Raw genomic sequence first — 12,747 nt, 5'->3', positions numbered from 1 at the left:
GTTCACAGGAAGCCAAATATATCCAGTAGAATATATTTAACGGGAAAAAATCTGAAGTTGATCCAACGTCCCTTATTTTTATTTAAACAAATACATGCAGTAATATTAAAATAGTAAGATTATATATTTAGATTTAAAATGTTTGCTTCTAAGGATATGGAAAAAATAATTGATATTTGGATTTAAAGATAACTATATTCTATTTGTGTGAACCATCTTCTATAAGAAGATAGTCAAGCACATTCTTTTTTTTAAGTAGGCTCCACATCCAACATGGGGCTTGAACTCCTGACCCTGATATCCAGTCATATGCTCTACCAACTGAGCCAGCCAGGCACCCCAAGCACATTCTTAAATAGCACATTCTTAAATAGAGGCATAAGCTGTACTTCCATCACACACATGTTATTGAATAAAGCTATTATACAGCCCTAAAATGAGAGACTGCTTTGGCAAAAGAGTGACACTATAATTCAAAAGCACTCAAGCCCTCTAAAACATTATGTTATCACACTATTTCCTTAAAGAAATAATGCCAGGAGGGACAGGAGGCTCCAGCTCCTCAGATTGCAGGGCCCTAAGCAAATACGAACCCAAAACCACATGTGGTCAGGACTAACAGGAAATTTCTTCCCTATTTTCCATTTTAACTTCTAGGCATAATATAAAAAATGATTCTAAGTATTTCTAAAATATCAATCATACTGGAAACCCAGAAGAATAAGCATATGAAAGAAAATAAATTATTTGTAAAAAAAAATCTCTTGAATTGTTTTACAGAACAACTGAGATAACAGGACTTGTTCTTCGTAAACTAGTCATGGCAGTGAAGATTCAGTGTTGAATATATGTCGTCACTGTCATATTTGATTCTTACAGTTAACTCTAAGAAGGAAACTAGGCTTGCTACTCCAACATTAAATGAAAAAACTGGGGCATGTGGCGTATTCTGCTTTTAGAATTACTAGGTTGGTTGATATACCCTTGTCCCATAGCTAGATAACTACTAGGTAACTACTAACTCCATCCTCCAGTATCAGCTGAGTCCAATAAGCTCTGCACTGCCATTTGCTGCAGTTTTATGCATATGACTAATTATGCCAGTACGCGTTCCAACAATTCCACCTGTCCTGTGAAGCAGTTTCTTCTTCCGGAAGGCCTTGGGGAAGCACATACACAGCTCCAAAGAATACCTGCAAACTGCTTAACCATTGATTAGTGACAGCAAAGTGCACAGTTGCAGAGAACATATTGGTTTTACTATGAAGGCACCTGGGATTTAACAATAAATGCCAGGTGTAATTTGGATCTGGAAACGATAAAGTGTGTGACTACTCTAAGATATGATCTGACAGCTCAGCTCTGTCTATCAACCTGTAGGATGCCTTCTAATGACCCCCCAAGGGCTAATTTATATTACCTGGCCCAAAGCCAAGTAATTTGCCTTTCAAGTATCTCCTCAATGAAAAGCAATGACTTTAGCAAATAATTCAAACTGTTGCTTCTTTTATTATACAGATCACTTTACTCTGTGTATGACTTAAGCAGTTCTTCTGTTCTAGACTTCTATAATCTTAACTTGATAACACCCATAAAAAAACAGAGTCCCACTCAGTCAAATAAAATTAATGCTGTGAGGACACTACGAAGCCTGCCTGTGTCCAGGTGCCTAGAGCTCTCAATTTCCCTCTTATTTTTGAATAGGAATATTGATTTCAGAAACAACATCTAATTGATTTCAGTGTGTCCATGGCTTAGGCCTGCCATCATATCACATTAAGTGATATGCCTTCCTCGAAAAACCACCTTGTCAAATGTATCTCAAAAATGTCTGACATTTGATACTGGCAAATTCTAAGTGTTACATGACATTCTATGTCTGAGTAATAGGACATAACTCACAATATGTCTCTTACTCATTTTCTAGTCAGTTCTGTTGAATGACAGGGAAAAGAGCATGTGTTTTAGTTACTATTTTTTTTTCCTTAGAACTCTCAGAGCCAACAATGGCAAGTGTCACTAAGCACCAATGTTTAGTAATGAGCACATAAGAGTTGATCAGTTTTAGTGCTCTGCTCAGTAAAACCCGGCAAGTCACTAAAATGTTCATTTAACATATGTCCACCCCAAAAACCATTCACTTCAAACATTTTACCTCTCTATATTTGATTTAGCTTGAAAGCAAAATTGGCACAGTGTTACTCACCACTGGAGATTTTAACTTCTAAAAGAGTTGTTAGAGTACATATATGCATATGAATTCTTTGCCATTATGTCATAAAAAGGAAAAGTGAAGATTAAAAGAGAAATTGGCACAGATCTTCCAAATACTTAGAATGAGCCTGAAAATTACATTCTTGAAAGGCTTTTTCAATTTAGGTAAAAATAATGAAATAAGCATTTGCAAAGAAAATAGAGAACACAAAGGACCATTAGCAAAAGCAGCACGAGCTTTGAGGGAATAAATCAGGGCAAGCTGATAGTTTTTCAGTGAAGTTATAACATTGATGAATAAAGAAACAAAGAAGTACTCAAGTGTTCTAATCACATAACTAATGGAATAATAATAAGCAATACAGTGTTTTGACCAACAGGTAGTTACTTTGGTCAATGCAACCCTTCTGACGTTTTGGCAAAGAAACACCAATGTCAGTAAGTTCCTAATTCAGTTAAACATTGCTCTCTCTGCTCTGGAAGTGACAGCATACCGGATACTGAGATTTTTCTAATTCAGGTACTTAGGAAGCCTATCTAATAGTCCTAAAAGCAGAATATGTCAACGCATCCATTTAGTTTTAAGATACTTACATCATTTAACAACAACAAAAACAACAATAAAAATAGCTTAGAAAATATAAATTACCTTTGGAAGACAGGTTTAGAGTGAGAAAAAAGTATTTTCTACAATAATGTGAATGAGACAGTCTAGAAAGTATTAGCACTACAGTTTTGGGAAACAGCAATCAACAATTTATTTATGTTAAATAAAATTCATGAAAATAAATCACTTCAGAAAAAGCATTTGACAAATGGTGAAAAACTGAAAACTTTTCCTCCAAGATCAGGAAAATAAAGATGCCCACTCTCACCACTTTTATTCAACGTAGTATTGGAAATCCTAGCCAGAGTAATTAGACAAGGAAAAGAAATAAAAGGCATCCAAATGGGAAAGGAAGAAGTGAAATTATCACTATTTGCAGATAACATGGTATCTGCAAGATACAAAATCAATATACAAAAATCTGTTGCTATTCTGTACGCTGATAATGAACAACCAGAAAGACAAATTTTTTAAAACAATCCCATTTAAAATTGCATCAAAAAGAATAAAATATGAAGGAATAAATTTGACCACAGGAGGTAAAAGACCTGCGCACTAAAAACTATAAGACACTGATGAAAGAAATTGAAGAGAACACAAATGGAAAGATATTCCATGCTCAAGGATTGGAAGAATTAATGTATTTTTTAAATATTTTATTTATTTATGTGAGAGAGAGAGAAAGTGAAAGACAGAGCATGGAAGGGGGAGGGACAGTGGGACAGAGAGAAGCAGACTCCCCACTGAGCAGGGAGCCCCATGCGGGGCTGGATCCCAGAACCCCAGGATCATGACATGAGCTTAAAGCAGATGCTTAACTGACTAAGCCATTCAGGCTCCCATGGAAGAATTAATATTGTTAAAATGTACATACTACCCAAACAATCTATAGATTCAAGGCAATCCCTACCAAAATTCCAAGGGCATTTTTCACAGGACTAGAAAAAAAAATCCTAAAATTTGTATGGAACCACAAAAGACCCCTAATAGCCAAACAATTTTAAGAGAGAAGAACAAAACGTAGGCATCGTGCTCCTTGCTTTCAAACTATATTACATAGCTATAGTAATCAAAATAGTATGGTGCTGAGATAAAGCTAGATAGACACAAAGATCAAAGGAATAGAATACAGAGCCCAGAAATAAACCCACATATATATCATCAATTAATTTATGGCAAAGGAGCCAAGAATATATTATGGGGAACAGACAGTCTCTTTAATGAATGGTGTTGGGAAAACTGGGCAGCCATGTGAAAAAGAATAAAACCAGACCACTATCTTATACCATAAACAAAAATTAACTCAAAATGTACTAAATACTTAAATGTAAGACCTGAAACAATAAAATTCCTAGAAGAAAACAACAGTGATAAACTCCTGTGACATCAGTCTTGGCAATGATTTTTTTGGATTTGACACCAAATTACAACAAAAGCAAAAATCAATAAGTGGGACTACATCAAACTAAAAAGCTTCTGCACAGCAAAGGAAACAATCAACTAAATGAAAAGGCAACCTACAGGATGAAAGAAAATATTTGCAAATCATATACCTGATAAGGGGTTAATACTCAAAATATATAAAGAACTCATAAAACTCAATGATAGACAATTTGATTTAAAAATAGGCGGAGGGTATAAACATGGATGGAACAGGAGGGGATTATGCTAAGTGAAATAAGTCAAGCAGAGAAAGACAATTAACATATGGTTTCACTCATATGTGGAACATAAGAAATAGCAGGGAGGATCATAGGGGAAGGGAGGGAAAACAGAATGGGAAGAAATCAGAGAGGGAGACATAGCATAAGAGACTCTGGACTCTAGGAACCAAACTGAGGGTTACAGAAAGGAAGGGATGAGGTAACCAGGGGATGAGTATCAAGGAGGGCACATGTGGTGATGACCACTGGGAGTTATACTCAACTGATGAATCGTTGAACACTACATCAAAAACTAATGATGTCATATATGCCGGTCAACTGAACATTAAAATCAATCAATCAATCAATCAATCAATATAAATAGGCAGAGGGTATGAATAGACATTTTTCTGAAGAAAACATACAGATGGCCAACAGGTACATGAAAAGATGCTCAACATCATTAGTCATCAGAGAAATGCAAATCAAAACAATGAGATACCACCATATACCTATTAGATTTGCTATTATCAAAAAAGACAGGAAATAACAAGTTTTGGCAAGGATATAGAGAAAAGGAAACTCTCACACTCTGTTGGTAGGAATGTAAGTTGCTGTAGCCACTATGGAAAAGAGTGTGAAGGGTCCTCAAAAAACTAAAAATAGAAACATCATATAATCCAGCAATTCCACTTCAAGGTATTTATTCAAAGAAAATGAAAGCACTAACTCAAAAAGATATATGCACATCCATGTTCATTGCAGTATTATTTACAATAGCTAAGATATGAAAGCAACCTAAGTGTCCATGGATGGACAAATGGATAAAGAAGATGTTGCATATATACACGATGGAATATTTTATAGACTTAAAAAAGAGGGAATTTTGTCATATCCCCCTACACACATGATGAGGTCATGTGAGCACACAGCAAGATGGGCAGTAGCCACCCACCAGCCAAGAAAAGAAGCCTCACAATGAAACTCCTTGCCAGCACCTCAATCTTGGATTTCCCAGCCTCCAGAACTATGAGAAATAAAATTCTGTTGTTTAAGCCACTCAGTCTATGGCATTTATTATGGCAGCCTGAGCTGACTAAAACAGGAGAGGTCAAAAATCAAACTCAGATTTTCAATCTAGATTCATGGGGAAAATGACAATGACTCTGATTAACCGGAAGATAAGGAAAGGATTTAGTCTGGGGAGAGACCAATCTAAATCCACATAATTTAGGTCAACTTTAGCTGTTCCTACCATATGCAAATCAAATGTGGCTACGTGTCTTATATATATTAAAGACAAAATATAATTGAATATAAAATGATAATGCATGGGTATATCTCTCTGGGATGATCACACAATGATTCTACATTAGAAACAATAGGATTAGCAAAGCTATAAGAATGTAAAAAAATTATTTGAAACTCTCTGCTACTGGTTTGTATTTGAGTATGTGTTTCTATTTATTCTTCTCTGATGATGTTGGTAATAAGCTTTTCAAACAATCTTACTGCCAGGATTTGAAGTATTATATTCAAATTGCTTTGACTTTTATTATGTTTTTATTATGATATGCCAGTTGGCACATAATGAGAGGAAAACTGCTTAATATCCATTTAGACCAAAAAGGTTTTTCCATTACCTAACTAAAAATGGTAAAACAATCATAGGAAGGTGTTTTGTTTTTTTTTCAAGTAATCAGCCAGGTATTTTTCTGATATCACACCAAATCTGCAGGACTGATTTGTTTTTCTCTCTTACTGGATTTGTGTTGTTAAGATGGTTCTCAAATGGGGCGCCTGGGTGGCACAGCGGTTAAGCGTCTGCCTTCAGCTCAGGGCGTGATCCCGGCGTTATGGGATCGAGTTGGTCTCCTATGATCAACTCAACCACACCTATGCATGACCTGTAGTAATTAAGAATTAGGTATTTGGAATAAATATTTTTCTCTTGTTGACTTTCACTGATGTTTTATCAAAACCAACACTACCTTTTTTCCATTTAGTCTAATAAGGATATTTGTAGAGATAAGTTGGAACAAATGAGGGTAAAATTTTGCTCCTCCAAAAAAAGCTCAAAAAACAAAAATTAGTGTCATGCAATCAGCAACAGTCTTTTTTTTTTTTTTAGTTAAAAGAAAAATGAAAAAAAGGCCAAGCTTACTAGTAGAGATTTCATGATATATTCAGTGGAATATGATTCAGCATACCCTTGAAGACAAGAAAACTGGTTTTCATTCTGTTTCTTGGGGGATTGACATAAAATAGATACTCCATAAATATTGGGTAAGGAAAGGAAAGGAAAAAAAGTCATGGGGAAGAGAGGGAAAAAGAGTGGGAAAGGAGAAGGAAAGGGAGAAAGATAGAAACCACATTAAAGGCTTCAAATCCATGATTAGTTCAGTGTCTTAGGTTCTCCAGAAAGCAGAACACTGAGTCAAAGACTCAGTGCATCTAGTTTATTTGGGAGGGGCAAGGACACCCACATTGGATGGAGGGGTGGTACAGAAAGGGAAGGAAAAGCAAACAATTAAGGATGTCTTATTAAGGCAGCAAGCACTGTGGGCAACTGAAGAGGATGAAAGGGAAGCTCTTGGAAACAGCGCAAAATACATGCCTCCCAGCCAAGGCACAAGATAGCTGGAGTGAATTTACCCCCACAGTCTTCAGTAACTGGTTAGGGGCTACCGCTGTTACTTCTCAGGCACATTTGGCCTGCTGTGCAAAGGTCTTGGATGTTGGAAGTCAGGCTGGCATGAGCAGAAATGGTAAAGGGATCCCAGGGATATGAATGAAGAACTGACAGCAGCTGCTACACTCGGCAACCAAAGAGAAATTTCCATTAAGTTATGTCCAAAAAGAAAAGAAAGAAGCTAGGTTGGAATATATAAACTTGGCATATTCTGATGCATCAACTAACAGATTTTAGGGTTTTATATTAGAAGACTCTATTTTACAATGGTAGAAATCAGTCTAAGGCAAATTTAAGGAGAGCGAGCATGATAACAAATCAAACCAAGCAAACAAACAAAAAACTACACCTAATTCTCACCACTATCAAACTTCCTTTGAGACAGTCAATTGCCTGACTCAATTATCCTGGAGGAAATGAGCATGTAAAACAGAAAGTTTAGTTATATGTCCCAGGGAAGGTCTGGAGAGGCAAAGATTCTGATTACCTGTAAGTCCTTAGCTAGGAATTGATAAGTAAAACAAAAGCAACCTTCCGCAGCATCCTCTTTTGAGGAATGGCTAATCAAGGTGATTGTGAAGAAATTTATGAAAATATTCTCCTGGCACTTATTAAGTAAAAAATATCTTCTAATTAACTCTTTATACAAGCCACATGAGTATGCTGTTGTTGTTAAAGCTGTATTTTCTGCTACCTTGAAAGCATTGTATTAAATGTCACTTAAACTCAAAACAATTATGTATGTATAGAGGTGCACTTTTGTCATTTCTGACTATTTGCAATCATTTCTAATTCCAGTTAATAAAATTACCTTCAGGCGAAGTTTAACTTATGATTCACTAAGCATTCAGTAAATGCCTTTATGAGCAAAGCACAGGACTAAGCTTTGTGACACAAAAAAGAAATCACAGTGATTGCTCTCAAGAAATTTATGACGTAGAAAGGAGATATGATGGGTGTGTAGAAAAATTAAGATTGCTAAGTGCCATCACAGAAAATAAGCTATGGAAAGTAAGAGAGGGGATAGTTAATTTTGTGTGAGGGAAGCTAAAACCTCATGGGTCAGGTGGCATTTGAACAAAGCCTTAAACCACTTCTAGGATTTGGAAGTGTGGAGGGGATAATAGCATTCCATGGGTACAGAACAGCACAAAGACATGGTGGCAAAATAACTCGAATGATTTACAGGTATGAATGTAGAGTTCAATGTGATAGAACATGGAATGTATACAAGGGAAAGGAAATTAGAGTCAGAAACAGATTTGTAAAAAGTAGTGAAAGTCCCAGAGCTGCACTATTAGGGTAGCCATTAGCCACTTGTGACTTTGAGCCCTTGAAATGTAGCCAGCAACATATTTCAAAGACTTCAAAGAACATAAAATATTAATAATTTTCATATTGATATTGGAATAGTATTTTAATATAGTGGATTAAAATACATTTCTTTTCACTTTTTTAATGAGGCTATGACAACATTTTAAATTACACGTGGTGCAAATTGTCTTCTATTCTAGAACAATAGCTAGAATGTTTATGCTTTTTCTATAAGAAGTTGGGGGCCTTAGGGTAAAGAGTGAATGACTGAATGACACAATTAGATATCTGCCTTAAGATGATTAATCTTGATTTAAAGCTGAGAGAGTAGAGCAGAAAGAAGACAGAAAAATATACAAGATGCAATGAGGTCAGTGGCAGTGGGTGTGCAGAAAAGGAGATACGTGTGGGACTCCTGGGTGGCTCAGTGGGTTAAGCATCTGCCTTCTGCTCAGGTCATGATCCCAGGGTCCTGGGATAGACCCCAGCTTCGGGCTCCTTACTCAGCGGGAAGCTTGCTTCTCCCTCTCCCGCTCCCCCTGTTTGTGCACTCTCTCTCTCTCTCTCTCCCTCAAATAAATAAATAAAATCTTTAAAATAAAAAGAAGATAGATGCAAGTGATATTGGGGAGGTAGAATTGTCAGTCTTTGGCATGAAATCAGAAGTCACGTATAGGAAAGCACAGAAGTCAAGCACAATGCCAAGTCAGTGGAAGAAGTGATTAGAATAAAGGCAATGATGTTAACAAAAACAGCCAGAGGGAATTGGTTAAAAGAAAAAAAAGGTAGGTTCAGCTTGAGACATAATGAGTTTTAGGTCCATAGGACATATAAGTGGAGAAGCTGAGCACACAGTTAAAAACGTCTGAGAACAGATGCTCCTACAATTTGAGAGATTTTCGAAGACCATAAAGAGAAAAACAAAACAAAAACAAAATGCTAACAGATTTTCTTAAATAGCAGTTTTTACTCAAGAAACAAAGTCCTCTTGTTCCTCTTAGATCAGGCATACAGTCCCACAGCTTCATGTGTTATCAAAAACACTGTAACAAATTGTCAAATATCATCAGATAATGGTGTCTTTAAAAGCAAGTTCAAACTATGGAACAGTAGAAAACAAGGGAAAACTCCATTTAGCTCTTATTTATTGAGCTCCACTAAGAGTCAGGCAAAGCAGAGCATGCTGGAGAGGTGGACAAGAATGCGGCATCACTCTATCCTGAGAGCATTCATAATCCCACACTTTTTTCTCAGGTAAAGTGAAAATGTTAGGGAATGATGAAGCTGGTAGAAAAATCTGTCAAATGTTTAAGCTGTAAAGATTATATCTGATAGAAACAAAACCTGAGGCAGAATGGGGCCGTTTCAAGAATGGTACTGTTTTCTTTCATTTTGCGACTGGTTTTAGTACAGTACTAGCCTTAACACTTTTTAGCATTCTGTATCTTTAAGCTTATTTTTTTTTTTATGTTGATATTCAGGGATCGTTTCTTTCCAGTGGAGACCAAGTCTGTTTCGTGCTGTATGTGAAGTCATGTCTCTAATTTAAAAATAATCATTTCCGTGATCAAAGATACCCACAAAACCCTCCTTACAGCAAAGAAGACTACATCTTGCAAACCAGGAAAAAAAAAAATCCATTTACTAGTGAGGCAAATGACAATACCACATCCAATTCTCAAAGCATTGAGTGGAATTGTATCACAGTCCAGATGCAATTGTACGGGGCTTGGTTGGTAGCGCTCTAACAACTATTCACAGAACAGTTCGATGTTTGGGGGCAGGGAGAACAAGGACATTGAAGCCTTGAAGAATCATTATCTTCTCATGAAAGTATGATCCCTGAGTGAAAGGAATAAAGAACATAAACATTTTTCCAACAGAGAGATGGCAGAAAATTGCCACGGTTTAAGAAACCGAATAGCTATAAACAGAAACTATCATCATGTCTGACAGAGTGTGTAAGTACTGCACAATATTAGGGCTGAGTTCTGTGATTTCCACTGACTGAGGATGAATCACAGTTTTTCCAGATCTATACTGGTGGTTCTGGTGGAACACAATGTAAAATTCCTTAAGAAAAGAAGACACGAGTCTAAATAAAGGCCAGGTGTGGCAATTTCTTACAACTGATAAATTATATACTCACTTTGACTCACTTCCCTTCCAAAAACAGAATAGAAAAGATAGATGCAGATCTAAGACCACACTTTGTCAGAATCCTGATGATAGGTTCTAGGGTATAGTCATGGCATTAGGGAGAGAACTGAGGGCAACTCTTTATGCCAGTAACTAACCCTAAAAGAAGAAAATATGATTGAATGATCGTTCTAATAACATAAGAATAAATGATAATACAGTGACAGATCAGACAAAGGAGTTCTTTCTGAGAGGAAAAATATTACTTCAATTTCATTTTAATTTGAGCTGAACTATTATTTGGTAAAACTCTATAGATCCTTAAAGAATATTAATTCAAATCTTCTAAGCTGTCAGTGAAATACACTATAACTTTATTTTTTTCTTCTTCATTACTTCAGAGGTCCTCATGGTAGAATGAAGATGTAGTCCCCGTTATAGAAAATGTCATTTTATGTGACCCTTATGATGATTATGGAAAATCAAGGCATTGATCTTATCTTCATTCCACATTTAAATGATGACATGGTCAATGCCCCTTTCTCATTGTAACATTTGTTTAAGTTTAATTATTGTACAATTAGCAAGCCATCTTGTTACATTAAATGCAAGACATTAATTTAAAAAGAAATAAAATGTCTTTATGCTATCCTCCCTAAATACCAGCTAGGAGAAAGTCACCCTAGAACAAAGAGAATTTTAAAATTTTGATATTATAATATCTTTTATTTGGAGGGAGACTGCTAACCTTCACTGATCTCTTATTAAATGCCAAGCACTGGATGAAGTGCTGTACATAGATTATGTCATTTACTTTTCATTCTACCCTAGGATATCCTAAAACAGGAAAGCCAGGGATTGACATTACTAGGGATGTGGAGACCCAAGCAAATTCTACCCCCTCCCCACAGTCCACCACCTCCCCACCGCACCAGTGCCAAGCCCCAACCCCCACTCCAGGTTGCTGTTCCTCTGCCTTACGAGGTTGACTTGATTGGCTGCTATAGCATAGACTATTGCCCTGACATCCCTCCATAGAAAGAACACAAGTTAAAGAGGCACTACGAATCATGCCTCTGGGAGATTCCCATGGAAAAGGGCTACTCCTGTGTTTATTAACTAAAGTAAAAAAGATTTTTAGGATTTTTTCTTTGCTGTAGCTAATAATTTTCTCTACCAAAAATAAGCAGAAATGGTAAGAATGTAGCTGAAATGTTTTATAAAAATAGTGGATAAATCAAGGGCTGCAGTGATTTGTAATGTTGGTGGAGGCAAGGAGGAATGTACAGTTCCCTAGGAAAGCTTGATCAGAAATTTTGGTTACAAGTAACAGAAATTAAGCTGAACTAGTTTAAAGGCAAAAAGGGGAGTGGGAGGATACTGAAGATTCTTAGGAAATACAAGGACAAGTTGAGCATACTGAGCTTGAAAAGGTGGAAATAAGAGAAGTTCTGATTATTAGATTTCCTTAAAAATTCTGCTAGTGACAGACAATAACCACATGGAAAGATGCCCCACATGACTAATCATTATGGAAATGGAAATCAAACCCATGGAGAGATACCACTTCACATCCATTAGGGTGATGGTTAAGGAAGGAAGAAAGAGACAAAGAAAGAGAAAATTACCAGTGTTGCTGAAGATGTGAACAAATGGGACCCCTTGTGCACTGCTGGTGGCAATATAAAATGGTGCAGCTGCTGTGGAAAACAGGGTCAGTTCCTCAAAAAATTAAAGAAAATTACCATATGATTTAGCAATTCCACTGGTGGAACTGGAATATATACTTAAAAGAATTGAAAGCAGGGATGATTATGCTCAAAGCAATAGCCAAAAGGCAGAAACAAACCAAATGTTCATCAACAGATGAATAAACAAAATATGACATATACACATAATGGAGTATTTATTCAGACTTAAAAAGGAATAAAATGCTGACACATGCTACCACATGGATGAGCCGTGAAGACTTTATGCTAAGTGACATAAGCCGGTCACAGAAAGACCAATATTGCATGACTCCATTTATATGTGGTATCTAGAGAAGTCAAATTCATAGAAACAGAAAGCAGAGTCATGGTTCCCAGGGGCTGGGCAGTGGGGGAGTGGGAGTTATTGTTGAACAAGTACAGAGTTTC

Source organism: Ailuropoda melanoleuca, chromosome 19 (assembly GCF_002007445.2).
Source record: "Ailuropoda melanoleuca isolate Jingjing chromosome 19, ASM200744v2, whole genome shotgun sequence".
NCBI classification, from domain to species: Eukaryota; Metazoa; Chordata; class Mammalia; order Carnivora; family Ursidae; genus Ailuropoda; species Ailuropoda melanoleuca.
The sequence above is the reverse complement of the archived record's forward strand: the minus strand, read 5'-3'. Positions refer to the sequence as shown.